We start from the raw sequence: 26,267 nt of genomic DNA on the forward strand, positions 1-26,267 counted from the left end.
CTGCCCCTAGTGGGGGATGTCTCCCAGTTAGGCTACTCAGGGGTCAGGGACCCACTTGAGCAGGCAGTCTGTCCGTTCTCAGATCTCAACCTCCATGTTGGGAGATCCACTGCTCTCTTCAAAGCTGTCAGACAGAGATGTTTGCGTCTGCAGAGGTTCTGCTGCCTTTTTGTTGTTGTTGTTGTTTTTTAGCTGTGCCCTGTCCCCAGAGGTGGAGTCTACAGAGACAGGCAGGTTTCCTTGAGCTGCTGTGAGCTCCACCCAGTTCGAGCTTCCCAGCGACTTTGTTTACCTACTTAAGCCTCAGCAATGGCGGGCACCTCTCCCCCAGCCTCGCTGCTGCCTTGAGGTTAGATCTCAGACTGCTGTGTTAGCAATGAGGGAGGCTCCGTGGGCGTGGGACCCTCCCAGCCAGGTGCGGGATATATTCTCCTGGTGTGCCCGTTTGCTTAAAGCGCAATATTGGGGTGGGAGTTACCCGATTTTCCAGGTGTTGTGTGCCTCAGTTCCCCTGGCTAGGAAAAGGGATTCTCTTCCCCCTTGCGCTTCCAAGGTGAGGCGATGCCTCACCCTGGTTCAGCTCTCGCTGGTCGGGCTGCAGCAGCTGACCAGCACCCATTGTCCGGCACTCCCTAGTGAGATGACCCCAGTACCTCGGTTGAAAATGCAGAAATCACCGGTCTTCTGTGTCGCTCGCGCTGGGAGTTGGAGACTCGATATGCTTATTATTTAAATTTGAGTTGCTAGTTTTTTTATGATGTCATTATTTTACTAAGCCTTCCGTGAAGTCAGCTATATTCATAGAATCTTTGAGTGATAATGTATATGTATGCATGTGGATGTGTATAAGAGGTTTCAGCCAGTTTTATTATTACTTTAATGAAAATAATGACCGTAGTTGACACACGAGTGTTTGACTAACTCCTTCACCAATTTACTTGCTTTTTTCGCATCCATTCATGCTTTATGGATGCTAATTCCCTTACAATTATCAAAGCAAATTTAAACATGCAAACAAGTGAGTCTTTTCATACATGTGATTAAGTTTACTTATTAGACCAGTTTCCTCTGAATATACTTGAAGTGGCATCTAGACATTTGTAGGTATTAGAGTATGCATTTCATAATGATATCAGTTAAAGTATCTCTAGAGACTATAACAAATAAACCTTGAAATCTCAGTCATTAAAACAATGGAAATTTACTTCTTGCTTACATCAGTGCAATCACTGAGTGTGATTGGTGTGGTGGTGGTGGGCCTGATACTGTATTGTTTCATATAGTCAGCCAGAACCCCAGGCTGATGAAGGATCTGGCATCCTCAATGTTTAACTCCAAAGGTGATCAATAACCATCTGGCTCAAGTTGAAAAAAAGAAATAATCTGTGAAAGTTTCTTGTAGGTTAGGCCTGAAAAAGTATTACATTGCATTCACTCATTTTTATTGATTAGAACACAGTCGAAGTCCACATTTAACGGTGAGAAGGCAAACAAATTTAGCCTAGTTTGTGTTAAGAAGAAACAGAAAATATAGTATCAAGATAGCCCTTGACAGCTGTAGTCTGCCTTGTGATTTCCAAACCACCGCTTCACTTCTTTCAAATGGAAAAATATGCTCTTTCCCTAAAATAGAATGTTCAGTTCTCCAAAAGCTCAGTATTATTTGTGGTAGGAGGAGAGCTAGGATAATTTTATATAATGTTCACATGATAAGGCTTTTTTAAAAAGGTATAACCAAGGCAACTCATCAAAGGAGACATACAGATGGCAAATAAGCATATGAAAAAATATGGTCAACCTCATATGTCATTAGGGAATTGCAAATCAAAAAAACAACATGAAAACATCACTACACACATATTAGAAAAGCTAATGTACACAATGTTGACAGTGTTGGTGAGGATAGGGAGCAATAGGAGCTCTCGATGATTGCTAGTTGGGAGTCAAAATGTTATAGCCACTTTGCAAGGCAGTTTGCAGTTTCTTATAAAGGTAAATGGAGGCTTACCATATGATTTGCCAATGGTACTCCTGGGAATTTCCCCAAGGAATTGAAAGCTTAGACTCACAGAAAAACCTGCATGGGAATGTTTATAGGAGCTTTCTTTATAATTGCTAAAATTGGAAGTGAACAGTTTTTCGGTAGGTGAGTGGGTAAACAAACTGTGGTGCATCCATGAAAGCAGATATTGTTTTGTTATATACATATATATATATAGAACTATCCAGCCAACAAAAACCATGAAAAATATGAAAAGTATTCTGCATAATACTTCAATGGTGGATACATGACATGCATTTGCCAAAACCCACAGAACTGTACAACAAAGCATGAACCCTAATGTAAACTATGGACTTTAATTATAATAATAACTGTATCAATATTGTTTCAACAACTGTAGCAAACATATCACACTAATGCAAAATGTTAATAGGGGAAACTGTGTGGTGAGAGATGGGGCATATGGGAATTATCTACTATCAGGCCAATTTTTCTGCAAAACTATAACTGCTTTAAAATAATGATAAAATATTATGTGAAAATAATAAAATCTATTAAAATTTTACAAGTACCCAAGGCTACCAGACTTCCTGACCATTTACTCAAAGACATTTCAAAACCTCCTTGAGAAGAAAGAGGTAAAAATTAAGGCAGGATATGGGAGGCAACTACAGAGAACTCATAGTGGAGCTTGAAACAAGAAGACTTCCAGTTATGCCGTGTGAAAAAAACTTTCTGGAAAATAAAAAAAAACACGGAAAATCCATTCACAATGGCTTCAGCGGACATGCCCTCATTCTTTCATAAGTCACCTGCTGTCCTAAATAGTTCCTGTAAAAAGTGAGGTGGCAAAGCCCACACTTTAAATAAAACTTCCACGACACTCAAACCCTGTACGTCTTATCTGTCACTCATCTTTGACAATAAAAATCACAAAGGAGTTATACAAGCAAAACACCATTAAACAAACCAAACTACTCCCAAGCCAAATTGACATCCTCTGAATTTCCAACTCAGGGATATTTCTGTGGGAATAAAAATCACTTGTTAACCTCATAGGAAATCAGCTTGGCATAAACAGGTGACGTTCTTTAGAGTCTTAGAATTTTACAGGAAATGGGACTATTGATTAAATAAACCTAGATATTTACCCTCAAGTATTTTCAGTGAGCTTCTAATCCAAAGACTTAGTTCTAGGTTTGTAGAAATTTGCATTTGAGCAATAGAAAATGAATCCACCAACAAATACGTGGCACATGAATGAAATTATGTGTTTATGAAGTAAGTACCCCAGTTGCTTAGGTAAACCATCATAGTGTACTTTTATTCTACACAGATAACTAGAATACATATGAAAAACAGAGACACTGTTGAATTTATCCTGTCACATATTTTTGGTTCCACACACTCATGACTTGGAAAGTTAATGTTGAGAAAGCTCAAAGACAAAAGAAAACATAAGACATATAACACCGACAATATAAAATGTGCATCAATTCACAATTTTCATCTAGTCTTTATTCTTTCTAAATAATCTGAAAGATTTCACTTTCAGAGACTTATGTACCAAGGAGATTCATATATACAATGAATAAATTATAAAGGTAGATTATTAAGAAATAAATAATAAAAACATGAATTTATGTATTGTGTGATATGTGTTCATTTTATACTTTCTAAAGTAAGTGCTGATCTATCTGTGGGTCAGAGTGTGTCAAAAATTTATTTATATATGCATTCTCCAAATATACATAATTAGTAGATTTCTGATGAATTAGATGAGGATAAACTGTAAGTATTGATTGTGGAACACATACTTAAAATAAATGACTAAGATATTTAAAATTTCAGAAACCAATATTTCCAGGATGTTAGTAGTTGAGAAGCGTTAAGAAAAGAAGAGACTGTGGATATACAATTAAAATTGAGATTTTACAAAAGAAATAAATCAAGTTCATCTTTTATAATCATTGTTGTCAATATTATTGTCTGATAACAATATCAGGAGAGATCCTACTTGCTTTTCTCATTATCGTCTTGTTGAAAATTTTAAAGAGCCTTATATCCAGAGGTCAGAGGAGGATTCAGAGTATATCTACACTGTGACGTTACTTATCTTTTAACAAACATTCAAATTTCAAATATTCGAATGAGTGTTTCTTCTAAAACTGCATTCAAATGATGTTGCTATTTCCAGAGATGTATATTTTGAATTGCCTTCCAAATCTCTTACTCATTCTTTTGAACATTTTACGTGGTGGCAAATAATTATGCCTTAAGGGTAGGTTTTAAATTAGGTAAAAACCAGATGCTGTTTTAAATGTAAAGAATAAGATGGGTTATCAAATTGTATAACACAATTTGTGGTCAAGAAATAAAATGTGAATATATAGTTATGAGACTTTTTTTCTTCATTACCTTTTAAATTACAAAAGAAGATTACAAAAGAAGATTTTTTTGTTTAAATTCCAAATATGGCAACATAGCTAGGTAAAAAACATGGTCACCTCCAAGGCAGTCATATCAAAGGACAAGACTCATTTGTGGTGTTTTCTTTTAAATTAAAAGTTCTCATCTAGAGCCAGAATAGGTATTTTACACATGTGAGAATGTTAATTTCCATTCTTAAAGAACATGTTCATTGTAGATTTACCTAAGGATGAATTTGGTTTAGAAGATTTAAAATAATAAATGAGTGGGCCATGACCTTATAATGCTTATTTAAATACCCATTAATTCAGTAAATGGATTATTATTAAATGCCTAATTATTGGGCAATATCTTATGTCCATGGTACATATTTAAAAAGAAAAATATGCTGATAATATTTGTGGCCTCAATGGTGCTTACATTCCAGTGAAGAAAAACCAAAAAATGTATATTCTATAATAAAAGATTAAAAAAAGGAATGGGTTTAAAAAAAAAAACAAGATGAAGATGGCAAAAGGTAGATGCAAATTTTAAATAAATGGTCGGTGTAGACTTCAGTGACAAGAAGACATGAAGACTTGGATGAGGTAAGAGCCCACAAAAATATCTTCTGGAAGCACATTCAAGGCAGAAGAGACAGCCAAACTCAAATAGGCTCCTCTGACCCGCTCCTAGAGCTGGAGCATGTCTTTCTCGTCAGAGAACATAGCAAGGAGGTTGCTATAGCTATAGATGAGTGCATAATTGGGGAACAATATACTATGAAGATAATTGGCTTCTAACTTATGTGAAGCCAACGGAGAAAAGCCAAGTAATACAGGGACAAGAGTCTATGGTATATGCAAAAAATGGTTACAATGACTATGAAATTTAAGCTGGAAAAGGAGAGGAGAGAGGTATTGAAGAGAAGACTGACAAATCCAAAATCAGAGATCTCAGTGGAGTGTAAAGATTGTTGGAGCCAGGCGTGACATGGTTTGGCTGTGTCCCCACCCAAATCTCATCTTGAATTGTAACTCCCACAATTCCCATGTGTTGTTGTAGGAACCCTGTGGGAGGTGATTGAATTACGGGAAAGGTCTTTCCTGCACTGTACTCATGATAATGAATGAGTCTCACAAGATCTGATAGTTTTAAAAATGGGAGTTTCCCTGCACAACCTCTCTCTTTGGCTGCTGCCATCCATGTACAATGTGACTTGCTCCTCCTTGCCTTCCACCATGATTATGAGGCCTCCCCAGCCATGTGGACATGTAAGTCCATTAATCCTCTTTCTTTTGTAAATTGCCCAGTCCCCAATATGTCTTTATCAGCAGCGTGAAACAGACTAATACAAGGTGCTAAAGAGTTGGTTTGAAAGATAAAAGTTGCTGGTTGTTGAGATGCATGGAATTAAAAGGAAGAATGGTAATGAGACCAAATGTACTGGTTCCACCTACACAACCAAAACAAAATATTTTTTAAAGTAATTAGATAATCAGAAATGTCTTCCCTATAAGCTTATGAGGAGAATTTAAGAATAAGTTTAATCATTTTCCTTTACTGAGACAGCGTCTCACTCTAGTGCCCAGGCTGGAGTGCAGTGGTGTGATCATGGCTCACTACAGCCTCAACCTCTCAGGCTCAAGTGATCCTCCCACCTTAGCCTCCAGAGTAGCTGAGACCACAGACATACACCATATAGCTAATAATTTTTCAATTTTTTTGTAGATATGGCGTCTCAGGCTGGTCTCAAACTCCTGGGGTCAAGAGATTCTCCTGCCTCAGCCTCCCAAAGTGTTGGGATTACAAACTTGAGCCACTACACCAGACCTAAGTATAAGATTCTTGAAGAATTATCACATACTGTCTTGAAGTCAATTTTGCAGCATGATATTGCAAATCCACATATAGTCTTAATTGTTAATCCAATTACCTTTGCCTTACCATGAATATCAAATTAATCAGGCAATTTATAAAATATTGATTCAATTTTGAGACCACATTTTAAGATGTAATTTGACAAAAAAAGAGTACTTAAGAGCCAGAAGGACTCATTTGGTTAGTTACAGTCTATACTACATATACGGATGGTTGAAGAAATCTAATTTATTTAGAAGGACAAAGAAAATGTAAAGACATCAAAGTTATCAAAATATGTTTTTAGATAACCGTGTAAAATCAGAGTCAATCCTTTCATGTTTTTCAAGGATACAGGAATAGAATCAGTGATTGTAAATTATAAGAAAAGGGTTATTATCTCATAACATTTGGTAAAATTATAATAATTATAGCTGTTCAACAAACGTAGGAGTTGCTTCAGGAGATATTAAATGAAATATTTGTCATAAGAGGCATTTACTTAAAGTTTATTTGTAAATGATATAAAAAGGGAATTTCTGTAATTCACAAACATTTGAATAAATGATGGATTTTAAATATTCAGATGATTAGTGTTATTTATTCAATACCCTATATATAACTATTTTTATAGCTTCTTCTGGATGTATATTATTGGAAAAGGAAGGTAGGTTTATAGATTATTCTTGAGTCATGCAACATTTTTATATTTGTTGCCATTATTCAAAGGCATATATTTGAGCAAATATATTTTAATCCAGTATTTTCCTCTCAGGAGATTTACCTTTGATAGCTCTCTTTTAGCTCTGGCTTCTTTATTTTGCACATTAATTCTCTATGACAAAAAAGTCAAATTTAAAAGTTAATGTTAAAACTTGCATATGGGGCTACAGATTGATTTTCTATCTGCTTTTATTTGTCGAACCTGCTATAGATATTGACTATCGTCTAGAGCACTGATATATTCTATCAACATATTCTGTTTCCCCATCAATATCTAGAGCACTGATATAGTCTGTCAATGCCCTAGAGCATACAGCATTGATAGTTCATAGAGTTAGGATTTTATTCTGTGTCAAATCAGAGAATCAAATCTAGTCTCAACCAGAATTAAATCTTTAAAGTGCACCAAATAGTGTTGAAAGTAAAAAATGAAAGCAACAATGAGAAAATACATTATAAAAGACATTTTGAATTTTACTACAAATTGCAGAACTTAAAATTCTTCTGTGACTTGACATTTTTTACAACAACAAACATATTAATGTCATGTCATCATGGGATTCTCAGAGATAATATTTGCAGGGCAGTAGAAGTGCTCAAGCAGAAAGAAGAGGCTCTTAATGGAGAAGCACAACTTACGGATTAAGTAGGTGATGAGATTAAGTCAGGGCTTGAAAGAAATGTAGTAGTTAATATGCTCCCAAATTGAAAGGGTTTTGAAAGTATAAGTTTTACTGCTAAGTATGGAAAACCAAAAGTAGCTTTACTTCTTCTAATTGCACAGATATTAACAGAATGAATCATAAGCCATTTCAGGTTAAGCTCATTCACTTTGAGAAAGGCACACATCTGTGTTCTGTGGGTGTTGTGGCCTAGACTATTATAGGAAAGCCTATTGCACACATAGAAACATAGCAATAAATGACATAGTGGTGTAGTGAATTCAGAAATTTGCATATCCTGGGAAACTTTAGTCCCCCAGATTAGTGTAATTTTGTGAATGAGAAAAGTTCAAACTTTAAGGGAAGGTCTAAGACTTCATGTCTTTTGTGAAGCTGCTTAATAATTTGTTGTCATATTTGATACTTTGATGTCATAAACAATGTAATCTCATTAGCATACTCAGAAACAACATTGGAAACTTCTACTCTTTACAACTTTTAAATTTAAAACATTTTAATAATTGATGTGCACAACTTTTGAATCCAAAAAAAAAGTGTGACCACACCTACAAGAATGATGACATTTGTCTGATATTAGCAGATGACATAGATGCAGATCAAAACTTCTAACTCAATGCTGAAACTTGCCTTTGAAAAGAGGGAAATACCAGTTTGTAAGAAGTTTATTTATTTTTAAAGATGTTTCTAGAAAATTGTTCATTTTATGATCTTCTTAGATACTAGATATAAGATGTACCAATGTAAATTCCTGAATATCCGTATAGACCTGGTCTTGTTTTCAGCAATGATAAACATACTCTGTCATAAGTCTGACCTCATCTTTTCTTGATGGCTCCCAAAATGGATAAATATTAGGGAACCTTTTATTTTCATATGAGATAGTAAGACAGGTAAGAAGTATGCATGGCATGCAAGTAACATAGCAAATTGCTGCATTGCTGTAGAGGAGAAACCATCTTTCCTGTGCTTTGATCCTTCATAATAATTTCAGTTTCCTGATTAGTTTAGTCCAATGCCTATCTTTGATATTATTGTTATTCTTTTTTTATTTCATCTCTTTATTCTTGTCTGTTTTTGTTGGCCTAGCATTTCATTTGGTTTCCATACACAATTTGCTGTCTCCTGAAATATGGTTCATTAATATTTATTTTATAATCTCATATTGTTTCCACATGATTCAGTTTTACACTCAATGAATCTAGGAACATTTCTTTAAGTAAATGGCTTCTCACAAACACTATTGCCTGTTAATGTCAAACAAGAATCAAGATATACCACATTCTGGGCCATAAAGCACACCTTAACACATTTTTAAAAATAGAAATCTTACAATGTCTATTCTCAGACCACAGTGGAATTAAACTAGAAATCAGTAACAGAAAGACAACTGGAAAATCTTAAACTGCTTGAAGATAAAACAATGCACTTCCATATAACACATAAGTCAAAGAAACTAAAAGATAAAGTGAAAAAGAAAATCTCTGTCGGGCTCAGTGGCTCATGACTATAATCCCAGCACTTTGGGAGGCCGAGGCGGGTGGATCACGAGGTCAGGAGATGGAGACCATCCTGGCCAACATGATGAAACCCCGTCTCTACTAAAATACAAAATATTAGCCGTATGTGGTAGCACATGTCTGTAGTCCCAGCTACTCGGGAGGCTGAGGCAGGGGAATCGTTTGAACCCGGGAGGCAGAGAGATTGGAGTGAGCCGAGATGGCACCACTGTACTCCAGTCTGGGCGACAGACTGAGACTCAGGGGAGAAAAAAAAAAAAAGAAAGAAAGAAAAAAGAAAATTTCAAGAGAAACTAAAAGTATATTTTTCAATTAAAGGAAAATGAAAACACAACATAACAAATCTGTGGTGTGCAGCAAAAGCAGTGCTTAGAGAGAAATTTATAGTATTCAATGCATTTATAGAGAAAGAAGAGAGATCTACAATCAGTAATCTGAGTTTCTATTTAGGAAAGTAGAAAAAAGAAGAGCAAGTTAAATCCAAAGTAAGCAGACAACTAGAAAAATAAAAATGAGGGCCTAAGTCAATGACATTAAAATCAGGAAATCAATAGAGAAAAACCAATGAAACACAAAGCTGGCTCTTCGAAAGGATAGATAAAATTAATAAACCATTATTAATTTTCAGGCTAAGAAAAAAGAGGTTTCAAATTACTATTATCAGAAATAAAACAGATGACATTACGACAGATGTCCTAGTCACTGAAAGGATACTAAAAATATTATGAGCCGGGCACAGTGGCTCACACCTGTGATCCCAGCACTTTGGGAGGCCGAAGTGGGCGGGTCACGGGAGATCAAGACCATCCTGGCCAACATGGTGAAACCCTGTCTCTACTAAAAATGCAAAACCAAAACCAAAACCAAAACAAAACAAAACACGCCATGCATGGTGGCGGGCGCCTGTAGTCCCAGCTACTCACGAGGCTGAGGCAGGAGAATCTCTTGAATCCGGGAGGCGGAGCTTGCAGTGAGCCGAGATCGCGCCACTGTACTCCAGCCTGGGGACAACAAGAGCAAGACTCCATGTCAAAAAATATATGTGTGTATATTACATGTACACACGTATATAATATATATGCGTGTGTATATTATACACACGCATGCATATTATATATTATATATATACACATATACAATATATGTGTACACACATATACACACATATATATAATACATATATATAAGGAACACTCTATACCCACAAATTTAACAACCTAGATGACATGGATAAATTTTTTTTTTATTTTTTTTATTTTGAGATGGAGTCTCTCTCTGTCTCCCAGGCTGGAGTGCAGTGGTGTGATCTCGGCTCACTGCAACCTCCGCCTCCCAGGTTCAAGTGATTCTCCTGCCTCAGTCTCCCAAGTAGCTGGGACTACCGGCGCGTGCCACCACGCCTGGCTAATTTTTATATATTTTAGTAGAGACGGGGTTTCACCGTGTTAGCCAAGCTATTCCTGACCTCAGGCAATCCGCCAGCCTCGGCCTCCCAAAGTGCTGGGATTACAGGCGTGAGCCACCGTGCCCAGCCAGATGAATTTTTTGAAATACACAAACTTTCTTTGAAATCTGATAAGAGAACAGATTTTAAGTGTCCTCACCACACACACACACACACACACACACACACACACACACTACACATGGTGATGATTGCATTAATTTGATTGTGATAATTATTACACAAGCTATACATACATCAAATTATCACATTGTACACTATACATATATATACACACACACACACACACACACAATTTTTACTTGTTGATTAAACGTTTTTAGTTTAAAAATCATATGCTTAGGTGGTAGTTTGTTGACATTTATCCTGCTTGGCGTTCTCTGAGCTTCTTGCATCTGTGGGGTGGTGTCTACACTAATTTGAAGGAAATTCTCAGTCATTATTACCTTTAAATATATATTCTGTCCCTTTCCCTCTTTATTTTCTGCTATTCTCAAACCTTTTGTAGTTGTCCCACAGTTCTTAGTCATTCTGTCTTGTTTTGGTCAGTCTTTTTTTTTTTTTTTTTTTTTTTTTTTTTTTTTTTTAATTTTTTATTTTGAGACCGGAGTCTTGGCTCTGTGGCCCAGGCTGGAGTTGGAGCGGCCATCTTGGCTCCCTGCAAGCTCCGCCCCCGGGTTCCCGCCATGCTCCTGCCTCAGCCTCCCGGGTAGCTGGGACCACAGGCGCCGCCACCTCGCCCGGTAGTTTATGTATTTTAGTAGAGACGGGGTTTCACCATGTTAGCCAGATGGTCTCGATCTCCTGACCTCGTGATCACACCCGTCTTGGCCTCCCAAGCTGCTGGTTGGGGATTGCCCAGCTTGAGCCACCCGGCCGTTTTCTTTGTTTTTTTAGTACTGGAGGTTTTTATTGAGATGTCCTCAAGCTCAGAGATTTCTTCCTCAATTGCATCTGATCTACAAACACTCATTAAAGACATCTTTTTTTTTTTTTAATTTTACAGTGTGTTTAACCTCTATGTTCTGTTGTTATTGTTGTTTTTAAGATTTATATTTATCTGCTTACATTACGCATCTGTTCTTGCATGCTTTCAGTATATTAATTGTAGTTGTTTTAAATTCTGATAATTCCAATATCTTTGCCATGTCTGGTTCTGCTGCTTGCTCTATTTCTTCAAACTGTGGGATTTTTTGTTTGTTTGTTTGTCTGTTTTGCCTTTTGTTATGTTTTGTGACAATTTTCTTGATAGTTGAACATGATGCACTTGGGTAATAAACTATCATAAATAGGCCTTTTGTAAGGTGGTAGTGAGGTTTACGGAAGGGAAAGCATTCTATTGTCCTATGATGAGGTCTCTAGCATTTAGTGAGCCTTTACCTCTAGACTGCAAACTTCACAAATGTGTCTCAGTCACCCTCACCTCCCTTGGGTGGGAGAGGATGGTTAGCTTACTGCAGTTGAGTATTTTCCTTCCTTCAGGTTATTCAGGCTCTGATAATACCCCAGCAGCTTAGGCTCTGGATAACAAGAACAGAATGCTCTAGTGTATTTTTAAATGGTTCTTTTCCCACTCCCCCTGCTGAGAGCATGAGGGTATTTCTCTTTGGAATGTACTGTGAGAACCTGTTGGTAAGGTTCATATGTATTGTTGGTGTTTCACATGTTGAATATAATTTCCATTTAAAACTATTTTAAAACTTTTAAAATGAAAACATAAACTATTCATTGATTTGGCATTGAACAAAAAAAGTAATTGAGAATGAAAAGTCATGGAACATAATAGTAGGGTGCCCATTTTATGGGTGAAACACGTCAACTACAAAGTGGTTTATAACTCCTAAAAAAATACAAGTGATTGAAGCCTTGTATATTTTTTATTAAGATAAAATTGAATGCATAGGCACTTTCGAATCTTTCAGAACAGAAGAATGACATTTGAAGGCTAAGGAGATAAAAACACCTACTATGCTGAAATATTTTAAAATGTTAGCATCATTGCTTATTTATTCTTTCATAGTAGAACATAATCTTGTCTAACAAATGGAGAGTTTTGTTACCCAGGGTTCCCAGGTTTTTGGAGCACACTGTAAAAAAGTATCCATTAGTAATTGTTGCACCTGAGTTTTATTGTTTCAAAAAGTTCTGGAAAGCAGCCCATCCCTGGCAAAACAAAAACCAGTTGGATCCAGAGATGCCTGAGTTGAAGATGAACTTTGTTGAACTCTCCGCATTACCATAGGCCATTTTCTATGCACGCGATATACGAAGAGCATGATTGATGACCGTGCCTGCATTGCCTTTACTTCTTTTCATACAATCACTCAGCTAAGCCACAGAATAAAAGCCACATTTTTATCTTTGTTCAAAGAGCCACTGTTTTGGGAACTATCCCTGGTGGTCTCCTTACCTGTTGCAAGTAGCACAATCCCTTGTTAAATTATCCTTGGATGTGGTCATTAGACTGTCACCTGCCAAGCAACTGAGCCTGTCTGTTGTGTAGGTAACAAATTCCGGAAACACGGATGGGACTAGGACTCATGTCCCAGCCCTAACTCCTCGAAGGTTCCCAATAGGCAAAGCAGTGGGCAATAGCAGCTACCCGGGCTAACTTGCTCACACTGCCTGAGAAGGTTGAGCACAATTCTCGAGGATCCTTTTACCTGTGAGGGTTCACAGACCCTGATCCACTAGTTCCTGTATGGCCCTGAGTTTCCCGTCCCCTTGCTAAGGAGAAACTCATTGGCAAAACCCATAGCCACTAGCCACTTGGCCTGCCTCAACCAAGACCAGTTAGAAGTAGGGGTTCCAAGACCTCATGGAGCTGACTTCCTGGCCCTTCTTCATGAAGGCCTCAGATGATATTTTAGCACAAATCAACCCTGAGACTGCTGGCCGTCACTGGGACCTAAACTGAAAGAGTTAAAGTGGCTGTCCAGACCTTTCATTCAGCGTTCCTTCAAGATGGTAAGTGGTCTTAGCCCCATGGGTTGACTAATAGAGTGAATTAGATAGAGTTGACTAATAGAGTGACTAACAGAGTGAATTCTCTGGATCTAGCAACAGGATCCCTGGATTAACTGCAGCACACCTCTAGTTTTGGTTTCTGGTTTTGGATGGTTTGTGCCTTGGAGTATTGAGAGACACCCCCATTGCATGTATTTCAATAATTCAGACCAGCAAATGGAAATGGCCAACCCCTAGTCTGAATTATTGAAATACGTGTCCATTGAGGTGGTTGGCAACCAGGATCCAGCTAGCCAACAGGGAGATAAACGATTAATTTTTCCAAGAAGGTAGGTTTATGGCCCTTAGATTGGGGCGCATATCCCAAAGTTGTAAGTGACCTAGGGATGACTGAAAGCCCTTGACCTTGACAGAACTAGCCCCTTAGCGAGGCTTGGAAATTATTAACTTTGGAGGAAAAGCATATAGCTATCATATACCTGAACCACCTGGGTGCATTCTTCTTATGTACTACTTTTTAAAAAGAAGGGGCAGCTACCTCGTCTAATGCCGAGGAGTTACTGGGCAGCATGGGCAGAGAAGTCTGTGAGGCTGTGCTATGGACCCACCAGGTTACCCTTGTACTTTTGTACTTTTGTTTATGGTTTGTTCTAAACATCAGATATGTTTGCTACTTTTTGAGAAAAAAAGTTGAAAAAGTCAATCATCACACTTCTGTGTAACTGCTCACCCTTTGTTTAAACCCATTGGGAGTTGGGAGCAGACCCTGAATTTGGGGAAGAGATCATAGAATATGGGGAATGGAACATCAATGCTAGAGAAAAACCTAATAGGGTGTGTCCTCCAGCACTGGAAAATCTCTGGACATCTCCCGGACTAAGGAGAAGATGATTCGCTTCTGCAATACAACCTGGCCTGCAACTATATGAATAGGCTTCAGCTGCTATAACAAAGAACCGCAGACTCAGTGGTTCTGTTTAAGAACTGACTCTGTGGTTGTGACAGCATCTGGCCACAATATGGCTTAGGCAGACCAGAACAACGGCCAGGGAGCAGATTGCTTAATTGCCTTAGTATTCTGCAGTTAGATTTTTTCCTGGAAGTGAAAAGAGAAATAGGATGAGATGCCCTATCAAATATTTTATGTTTCTTTACCAGAACAAGGCCCTACAGATAAAGTTAAGACTTTGTGCTCTCAAGGCAGAACCACCTGGACCTCTGACTGCACCACTAGAGAAAGTCTTCCCAGTCCTAGAAAGCCTTCAGATGAGAAAGTCCTTCTTCACCCCATGAAATTCAACACTGGGGAGGATGGAGAGAGGGAGTCTGCCATCCCAAACGCCCTGGTTCTCCATCCTTACAAGGGAAGTATCCTCCCCCATATTCACCCGACTTGGAAAGTAAACTCCAATTGACAATTGACGAGTCATGGGCCTCCTCCCTCTTCCAACATCTATCCTGCTTTCCCAGATAGTACAACCTAGAGGGAGAGCTCTTACAAGCCAGGAGGCATGTAAGGCTGGATGAGAATAGGAGTTTGAACTGAGTGCATGTTCCTTTTACCATCTCTGACCTCTATAATCGGAAAGCACTTACCCAAGGCCTAAGCTAACCTGGAGGAATCTGTTTCTCTTACAAGAAGCATATTTTTCATACACAGCCCTACCTGGGCTGATATTCAGACCCTGATGACTACTCTCTTAACTGCTGAGGAGAAATTCACAGTTTTGGCTAAGGATAGGTATGAGGCTGACAAGCAGCATACTAACCAGCCTGATAACAGCATTAAATGGCTGGCAGAGCCATCGGCCCCAAATGCAGAACCCAACAGGGACCCCAGTACTAGAATAGAGTAAAAAAAGAAATTGAACATTAACATATTATGTGGTTGAGAAGAATGAAAGAAACCATTGAACATTCTGTTAATTGGAGTACACTAAGGGAGGTTCAATAGCTCCTTTGACAGAAGAAGAGGACTAATGGGGTTCCATGGGTTCCCAAATGGCTCCTCCCTATTTCTCCATGGGAGCCTTGTTTTACCTTACAAGAATGCAGTCAATCAAATTTCTGTTTGAAAGCAGAGTCACATTCTCTGTACTGACCACCAGGAAGGGTGCTCTCTCAAAAAAAAAGATGCAATATTAAAGAGATTTCATGGATTGGAGATACTACTCAGTTTCAGGAGCCTTTTACCTGTGAAGTTGGTTCACAGGCCCGGATCCACAAGTTCTTGCATGGCCCTGAGTTTCCCATCCCCTTGCTAGGGAGAAACTTGTTGGCAAAACACAGAGCCACTGGCCACTTGGCCTGCCTCGACCAAGACTAGTTAGAAGTAGGGGTTCCAAGACCTCATGGAGCTGACTTCCTGGGTCTTCTTCATGAAGATCTCAGATGATATTTTAGCACAAATAACCCTGAAATATGGTCATGGGAAAAAATAGGAGGGCTGTCACTGAAGAAACTGTACAGGTATTGTTAAAACTAAACAGCCCAACACTAAGGTTAAGACAGTATCCCCCAAATCTGAAGCACTACAGAGAATACAGCCTGTGTTAGAAAGCCTCTTATGCCAAGAGCTGATCAGGACTTGTCAGTCCCCATAAAATACTCATATCCTGCCTATTAAGAAACCAAGATCAGGGAAGTATAGGTTTGTGCAGGACCTCTGAGTGATCACCAGAGCTGCTCGAAACATTCACTCCATAGTGTCTAACCCCCAGAGACTGCTCGCCAGACTTCCAGGGGACAACAAATATTTCACCGTGCTGGATCTCAAACATACCTTCTTCTGTGTTCCTCTAAGCCCTGACTCTCAGGAATTATTTGCCTTTGAATGGGAAGAATGTAAGATCCATCAGAGACAGCAGTATTGCTGGATGGTCCTTTCCCAGGGTCTCAAAGAACTCCCCAACCATTTTGTGGGGGTATCCTAAGCCAAGATTTGCAGGACTTGCAGACAGGGCAGAGCAATTTCCTCCAATATGCAGATGATATCCTCATGCCCCTCTAAGGAGGACTCTGATTAAAGCGCCATTCTGGTCCTGAACTTTCTAACAGAGAAGAGCTATAAATTGTCAAAAAAAAAAAAAAAAAAAGGCCCAAATTTCAAAGGCAATGGTCCAATGGTCCAATATTTAGGGTATGCTATTTCTCAGGGGCAGCTCAGGCTTCTCCAGGACCAGAAATTGGCTATTTGTGTCTGGCCTCTCCTAGAAACTATAAGAAGTTGCATGGATTTGGGGGCAGGGCAGGATTTTTCTGCATCTAGATCCCAAATTTTGGCCTCATAGCAAAGCCATTTTGTGACAAGCTCTGAGGATCCAACACCAAAGCTTTTGAATGGAAGAGGCATTGTAATCAGGCCTTCTGGAAGCTTTAAAAGCTGCTTTGGAAACTCCAGCTCTAGCTCTGCCTTACTAAGCCTTTTGATCTCTACATCCATGAAAGGCAGGGAGTAGCTCTTAAGAGTAGTGACCCAGATGCTAAGACTCATATAAAGGGTCGTGACCTACTTCTCTAAACAACTTGATGGTATTGCAAGTGGCAGTGGTTGCCACTTGTACACTTATCCAAGAAGCTGAGATGTTCACAATGGGCCAAGATTTGACAATTCAGGTCTCCCACCAAGTGAAAAGTAAGTGTTTTGAAAGTCAAGGAAGCATTACTGGTTAACAAGCACAGAATGCTGTAGTATTGGGCCCTGCTGGTGTAGACCCCTAACATCCGCGGTATGTATGCCAAATCCTACACCCTGTTAACCTAATGCACATTACCAAGGATACCCTAATCCATGACTGCTCCACCACCATAGAGGAAATATATATCAGTAGAAAATATTTGCAGAGCAACCCTCTTTCTATTTTGGAAGACATATGGCTTGTAGATGGCAGTCAGTTCAAGGAAGGATGCCAAAGGACGGAATGCACAGTTGTGTCCCTACACAAAACTATCAAGCCTAAGGGCCTCCCTGAAGGGGCTTCAGTCCAAGAGGCTGAGATAATTGCCTTAACCACAGCCCTAGCACTAGGAAAGGACAAGGCCTTGACTTATTTACATAGACACAAAATATGCGTTCTTTGTGGTCCATGCCTCTGTTGTATTCTGGAAGACAAGGGGACTTCTCAATGCCACTAATCAAGAAATCAAATATGCAATAGAAATATTGGCAATGCTGCAGGCAATGGAAATGCCCAGATTGCTGTAGTCCATTGCTGGGGTCATGTGATGGGGACTCTGAAATACTAATGGGGAACAACCTGGCAGATTCTGTGACTAAAAGAGCTGTAAGAAGAGGGGAGGTCCTCCAAATGTCCTTGTTTTCTTCAGTACATCTTTACAAATATAAACTGAAGTGTCCCCTGGGGAATTGCAGGAAGCCACACAAGAGGATATCATCAGAGTTCCCTCTCAGTGGGGTAGGCCCTAAGCAAGAGAGGCAAGATATGAGTGGCCAAAAATCTGAGGTGGGCTATTGTAAAACATTCACCTGACTCCTCAGGCTATGCGTGGTTTCTCATAAAGAGAACCCCAAGGAAACAATGACAAAGTGATGGTATATAGTCTGAAAAACAAAGCCCAAACCAGACCTCCCATACCTCCTTTCGCTAAAGTGATACAATTCAGGGAAACTGCCCAAGGAAGACTGGCAGGTTGACTTCACTCATAGGCCTATGGTTCCTGGAGGATTTAAATAGCCCTTGGTACTTGTTAACATTCTTACCAATTGGATAGAGGCTTTTCTATGCTGGACCAAAGTGGCAGGAAAAGTCATAAAGGCTTTACTTAAAAACACTATCCCTCCATTCAGTCTTCCAGGTCCATCCAGAAGGATAATGGGTCCTTGTTTACTTCTAACTTAGTGGCAAACACTTTCCAAGTCTTGGGCATACAATGGAAGTTGCATGCTGCCTGGAGACCACAATTCTGAGGGAAGATTTAAAGGGCTAATATAATTCTCAAGGGTACTTTAGCCAGGTTATGTCATGAAGCCAAAGAGAATTGGTTGAAACTATTATAAGTAGCTTTGGCCCACATACAAGCAGCACCTAGAGGCAAAGTGGGACTTAGCGCTTTGAAATATTATATGAAAGGCCTTATCTGGGCCTGACCAGCTGCCTTTCTTGCTAAGACAAGGATATAGAAAGAGACACAAAAGTATATCGTTCATTTGGGTTTCATGGTAGCTTCTCTCAACCCTTTTGGCAACCTAAGCTTCACAGTCCCCTCCAAGGTAAAACTTCACCCATACAACACAGGGGACTGGGTATAGTTCAAGACCTGGAAGACAATGTTCCCCCAGAACCAACTCAGCCCCATAAGGATAGGGCCCTACCTAACTCTTCTAACTACAGATTATTCCCTTAAACTCCAGGGAATAACTCCTTGGATCCGTCACTCCAGAGTGAACAAAGCCCAGGAGCTCCCGGAGAATGCCTCTGCAGCATACACTTGTGAACCTGTCACGGACCTCAAATTGGTTTTCAGAATAAAAAAACTCCGATAAGTAAAATGTTTCCTTGTCATTCTTTTGACATAGTAGGCATCTTTCTTATCCTTAGGAATCTTCATGCTTATTATCCTTTTATATTCTGTTGAGATTCTTAGTTGGTAACGAATCTCTCCATGTAATATTTTAGAATGAACCCTTTCTTTCCCTTATGCTGGTTGGCCATTTTAGACCCTTGGCTTCTCAGCCAGTGGTCTCTGGGAAGCCAATGCTTAGTAAACTTCTCCCATGTTATACCCAGTGGGAATAACCTGTGCAATGTTGAATATACCATAGGCATCTCCAGACTCCTATGAGGTGGCATGTTACTTATCTTTGAGGGGAGACATTAACCTCAGGGTGGCAAAGTGGAGATCCCAAATCCTTCCTGTGCCAACTGTGATCTGAATGGGTCCTTCCTGGCCTACAGATTGTGTGGAACTCACCCGTAAGGGCCGTGTCACCAGGAGAATAGGCCTTGCTCATTTAAAGAGTTCAGGAAAAGGGGAAAAGTATCAAACATGTTATGGAGAGGAATTTGTTATGTACTTCTTCAACTTTAACCTCACTAGCCCTTGTACTCTAAACACCAACCATTAGTGTTTTCTCACAGAGGTCTGTGGGGACATAATAGACCGTAACACTGGTTATCATAATGTCAACTTTGGCAAGGGATAAATTAATTCCTTGGATATTGGAAACTATGATTTCCCACCCTCAAAGCTGACGGAAGAGCTTCAAATGGACAAGTAAATCTTAGCCTGACTTATGGAGAATCCTTATTCTCCTCATGTGATGGCACCACCTGTACCCCTTGGGGCCTCCAATTGCTTGGCTGTTAAACTTCATCACTCCCACGAGGGTGTGTGCACCTCCAGGATATGTTTTCGTCTGTGGCTCACCCCACCACCAGCTCCCTAGCTATAAATCCCCTATGGTTCTTTCCTCTCCACTACTTGCAGTGGCTCACCCCTGTGTTGACAATGTAATACAGCTAGGACAATGTACTGTGGGCCTTCTGGGACCCATCAGATAACATTTCATAATGTGAACACCCACTATAATAGACCACAAAGGGTTATTGCACTAATTCTGGTTTCCCCTTGTTGGAATTTTGCCTGAGGTCACCCTAAGAAATTTAACTCAAACACTTGAGAATTTGGAAGCTAAAATGAGGGAGAATCTCCAAAATATGCATGTTTCTTTAAATACGTTAGCTAATGTAGTACTGGATAATCGACTGGACTTAGACTATTTACTAACAGAACAAGGAGGGATACGTGCAGTCACCAATATCTTCTATTGCACCTGGGTACATGCCTTTGGGGAAACAGAGGTTAATATAAAGGAAATGTTTAAACAAGCAGAATCGTTTTATTCCTTCAAAAGTGTAGCTCAACCACCCAAGTTTAGAATGCACTCTCACTTCACCTGGTTTCTTTCTCTGCTGGGCCCCTAGTGGTCATTGTTCTCAGGTTACTTTTCAGTCCCTGTACATTTAAATTGATAGTAAACTTTGTTTCCTCCAAACTCCAACAGTTCCATCTTCAGCTTGTATTATTAATACAATACTAGCCCCTTCAAGCAATTTTGGGTGACCCAAAAACTTATGTGAACTCAGTAGCTGGAGAGTTTCACTCCTCTAACTGTAGAAGACACAATATGAAGTAGATACAGAAGAATGAGCCCCATCTCTAACCCTTCAAGAATCAGGAGTGGAATGTTTCAGGGAGATTTGCAATCAATGGTTCTCCATATTTTCAGATGCACACTCTGAAAAAGTACCCATTAGTAACTGTCGGACCTTGAGGTTTTGTTGCATCCAAAAGTTACAGGAAGAAGCCCAGCCCTTGCAAACAAAAATGTGATGGATCCAGAGAAGCCTAAATTGGAGGCAAACTTTGGTGAACTCTCTGCATTACCATTTTCTGTATTAGTCTATTCACTTTCCTATAAAGAACTACCTGAGACTGGGTAGTTTACAAAGAAAGGAGGTTTAATTGACTCATAGTTCCACAGGCTACATAGGGAGACATGGCTGGGGAGTCCTAAGGAAACTTATAATCATGGTGGAAGGCAAAGGGGAAGCAAGCACTTCTTCACATGGCAGCAGGAGACAGAGAGAGAGAGAGAGAGAGAGAGAGAGAGAGAGAGAGAGAACTCCAAGGGAGAAGTGCTACACACTTTCAAACAACCAGATCTCACGAGAACTCACCCACAATCATGAGTAAGGGGAAAATTCGCCCTGATGATCCAATCACTTCCCACTATGCCCCTCCTCCAACACGGAATTACAATTTGACACGAGATTTAGGTGGGGCACAGAGCCAAACCGTATCACTCACTAACATCCATCCCCAGGGAGGAGCTTATTCACCATTTTCTGTATATGTGATGTATGAAGAAGCATGATCCATGACGGTGCCTGTGATGCCTTTACCTGACCTTTACATACAATGACTCAGCTGAACAACACAACAAATGCCTTACTTTCATCTTTGTTCGAAGAGGCATTGCTTTGGGAACTGTCCCTGGTTTTCTTACTTTTGATAAGTAATAGAATCCTCTTCTTTAAACCTCCCTGGTTGTAGTCATTGGGCCATTACCTGCCAGCAATGGAGCCCACTCATATGTGAGTAACAGTTTAGATTTGGTAAAATAATATGGTTAAAACTTACGGAGCATCCACTCCATACTAAACAATTTATGTCACTATTTATTGTTTCAGAATGTATTTAAGGCAGGTGTAAACATGATATTTAATTTTAGTGCCACAGCTTAAAATAAGTCTTACCCTTTTTATAGTTATGTAGAAAAGGATTCCATGAACAAAATTATATAAAAAGTGTATATTGTAACCAGCAATTGAATCCAAGCCTCTTTGCACAGAAATCTATGTAATGTCTACCACATTCCATTACTTCATTGAAAAAAATTGTATAGTACATTTCTTTAGCTTTATTTAATGTTAATATATTATACGCTATTCTAGTGATTAAAAATGTAATATTTAATTGAAGATACTTTTAAAGATATACAGATACACAAATGCAGTCAAGCATACAATTTATACACTACCATACACACATGATTCTTTAATATTATTTAATATTTCCCAAAGTAAAATATAGTTCACTATTTGTCATGTCATTGCATTTGGTCTTTCTCATTTCTTCACTGATCCGCTTTCATAATAACCGACTATTGCTAATTTCATCAATCAATGTAGTAAATTTAATAATTTCAAAATTTCCAAAAAGCCAGGTCCATGATTAAGGGGTTGTTGAAATTCTCCAAAGTGATGTTTTTCTTTAATTATGTCACTGGATTCTGGAAATGTTGGGCTATTTTCTAAGGACACTAAAGTAGATCTGATTTGGGTTTAGAAATGGAGTACTCACATTTGATTAGATAACAGTGCCACTCAGATAACTAGAAGGTTTTGCAGATTCAGCCTTCTTATGAAAGAAAACTGATTTTCATAACTTTTTATTTCTGATTAGAGCCTACTAGAAATCCCTGAGGACTTCCATCTGAAATGTGCAAACAAATTCCATGAAAACTCTATGGTTACAGTATTCTCAATGTAATTATATTTCTTGTATGTAACCCACTTCTCTTTCACTAAAAGTGATGACGTCATTTTGACTGAGTGTGTACTGGAAAAGCTCACTTAAGGTCAAGGAGTTTTTACTGGTTTATGGCTAGCATAAGAGTTTAGTACTGGGCTTTCAACATGGAGTCTCTGGTATTAAAGCAACCTTACCCCAAATAAATGCCATTAAATGTATTTTGCTGCATTCTAATTTTATGGTTCCATGATTTTCAAATACACAGATTACATTTTAAAAATGAGTTCAGGATTCTAGATAAACTAAACTTTGTGGAAGAAAGAACTGCTTTCTTAAACTGTAGAAATGGAAGAACTGATTAGGTATGCGCAGACTGGAATTTGTTCTAATGGTTTATCTTTGTTGCTAACAATTTTTGCTTGTGTATATTTCCACCTGTTAAATTACTCTATAATTTACTGTTTCCTGCTATTTGACAAGAAAACATTACAATCACAATAAAAAGTAATTTAAGGCTATTACCAATCAATGAAATATGTCCCAGTCTAAAATGAGATTGAAATAATTTATGGGGATTTTACAGTCAAATTAGAATGAAGATTATTCCACAGGGGGAAATCAACTTCTGCAAAACTGCAAGCATCATATATTTCCTAATATGTTCTCACAGCTGAAACAATGTCATTATTGGAAGACAGCACAGGAAACTCAGTGCAATCAGAAGAGTCTTACAAATAAATGCTGGCAAAAAGAGGGTATTTTTGGACCCACAACTCAGTAATGGATTTGAAGTTAATGCAAGATGAAGTTAATGCAACATTAAACCTAGGAGGCACATCAGGTTTAATACTGTTGAATGATTCACCACAAGTATGGTTTGTTGACTGACATTTTTATACCCTTAACCTTAGGAAACCTTCCTAATAACATTTAGCAATTTAGCAATAGTATATCAGCCCTCTCCGCTGCCCATCAATACACAAAACTGCAATGTCCTAAAACACAAGCATTTTATTTCAGTGTTGAAAAGCAATTACATTCAGTTTCTCTTTTCCTGGCAAGTGAAACCTTGGATTTGAAGGCTTTATGAGCAATGACAAGATTTCATTGTATTTACTCCTATTTTATACTGAGAGTTCATGCAATGAATTTTACTTATTTCTAAACCAACTCACATTCATCAAAATGTGACATTTGGAAAATACAAAATTTAAAGGAAACACATACTTAGGAGCTACTGAACTCAACACAAATGATTGGAAAATGAACAAATCCAGTATAGCATTCTTTTGTTTCCCTAATAAACAAACATAAAATACTCAGTTATTCTATACTCAGCTTCTTCTTTACCTCTCCTCCTGCTCTCAATTCTCAAAATTTATCTGCCTGATAGTCAATCATCCTATTGATAATAAAGAGTTGAATTATCCAAATAATATAGACAAATGGAAAATCAAACTGTCATGGGTGTGGTAAGAAAGATGTTAACTAACTTTTCCTTTAATATAGATTGACTAAATTCACTAACTTATTCAACTTAAAGCCAGACTCTGCTTTCGATAAGGTTAAAAAACAAAAAAGGAACATAAGAAAAGTGCTAGAATTTATTTACTGTATTTATTGACAAAAGCAGCAATAGGTCTTCTGTTGACAGTAGACATTATATCAAGTATAAAATTATTTAGACAATGATTTTTAAACTAATTTTAATTCCCTTGAGGAAATAATGTAACTTGATTTTTTCCATTTACGATTTAATGAAATAAAACTATATCTCCAAAATATTAGAATTAGAGTTAAATCCAAATGCATATAAAGTATGTTGCTGTATATTCTTTTAAGTTATCTAGGATCCTTCTCTTATCTAAAATTTTAAAATTACGATCCCCTGGAAAAGTAAACATTACTTTTACATTTAATTTGTTCTTTAAAATAGGAGACATTTGTTATGCAGATAAAAAATGTAGTGACAGAAATACAAATAAACTGTAGCCTTGTTTAGTATATAATTAATATTTCTAGAGTATTCAAAATTTATTTGTTAATAATACCTGTACAATTGCCACATTCACCCATTTCTTACTGTTTCTGTTTTTAAAACACAGCATCCTTATCCTGATAAAACATGAAAAAATACGACTTTTTTCTCTTTAAAAAAAGTGGCATATTTGATAGCAATAATAACATATCATTTGTGATTCATAATATATGTGAAAGTAAAATATATGAAAATAATAGCTCTTAGGAATGGAGGGATTTAAGTAGGTACACACTTTTGTAGGGTTCTTTATAACTGAAGTTGCATAATATTATTTCAAAATACACTGAATAAGGTAAAAATACATACAACAATCCCTAGAGTAAGCACTAAATAAATAAGCAAATATTTATGCAAAAATATTATAAAATAAAATGAAATATTAAAAATATTTGATTAATGTGGAATAATGTTGAAAAGATAGAACAAGAACATAGAAAACAAATGACAAATGGTAAGATGGTTGATTTAAATTCATCTTAATAGTAACATAAAATATAAATACATTAAACATTTTAAATAAAAGCAGAGATGGTATGGCTGGATAAAAAGCAAGGCCAATCTAAGTGATTATTACAAGAGAAAGACTTTAAATATAAAGCTGCAAGTAGGATAAAATGAAAAATATGAAAAAAATCCATGCAAACAGTATTCACAGGAATGATTCTTTGTAGATGTCAGATAAAGTAGATTACAAGACAAGAAGTATAGAGAAAAAGAAAATCATTTCACAATAATATGAGAGTCAATTCATAGACAAATATAGTCATCCTTAATATTTACCCATTGATAACAGAGGTTCAGGTCCATAGAAAATGAACAAAACTAAAGGGAGAAATACAAGTAAAATTTAAGATTTAAACACATCTCCTAATAATTAGGATAAGAAAACAAAATGTGATAAGAACATAGAAATTCTGACATTATCCACCAACCTGACTTAATTGACACTTGTACAATACTATATCCAACCAATGCAGAATATTCTTTGTTTTTCTAATATACATGGAAGGTTAATAAGATGACAATATGTGAGAACCTAAAATAAGTTGGAATACATCTTCAAGGATTTGAATAATATGAACTATGTTCCCTGAGCACAACTGAATTAAATTCCATGATGTGCTTATTTCACATTGCATGCCTGTCAAAATATCTCTTGCACCTCATAAACGTATGCACCATGTACCCACACAATCTTTTTAAAAACAATAACAAAATTGAAAAATAAAAAAAAATTAGAGGTCAGTGCAAAAAGGTATCTAAAGTATCCCAAACATGTGAGTATAAAGCTAAAGAATTCTAAATAAATTTTAGAACAAATACAAAAGAACAAGGCACATTAGAAAATAAGTAAAATTGAATGATAATGAAAACACAGTGTAGCAAAACTTGTGAGATGCATAAACACACAGTGTTTATCAAAAAATGTATATTTCAACATTAAGCGTGATATGTTAAAATGCTCATAAGGGAAAATAAGCACCGAACATTTTACCTTAAAATACTGGGAAAGGAAGAGCAAACTAAAGTAAATAAGTACAAG

This window comes from Rhinopithecus bieti, unplaced genomic scaffold, assembly GCF_001698545.2.
Source record: "Rhinopithecus bieti isolate Rb0 unplaced genomic scaffold, ASM169854v2 scaffold_51154, whole genome shotgun sequence".
In the NCBI taxonomy this organism is placed as follows: domain Eukaryota; kingdom Metazoa; phylum Chordata; class Mammalia; order Primates; family Cercopithecidae; genus Rhinopithecus; species Rhinopithecus bieti.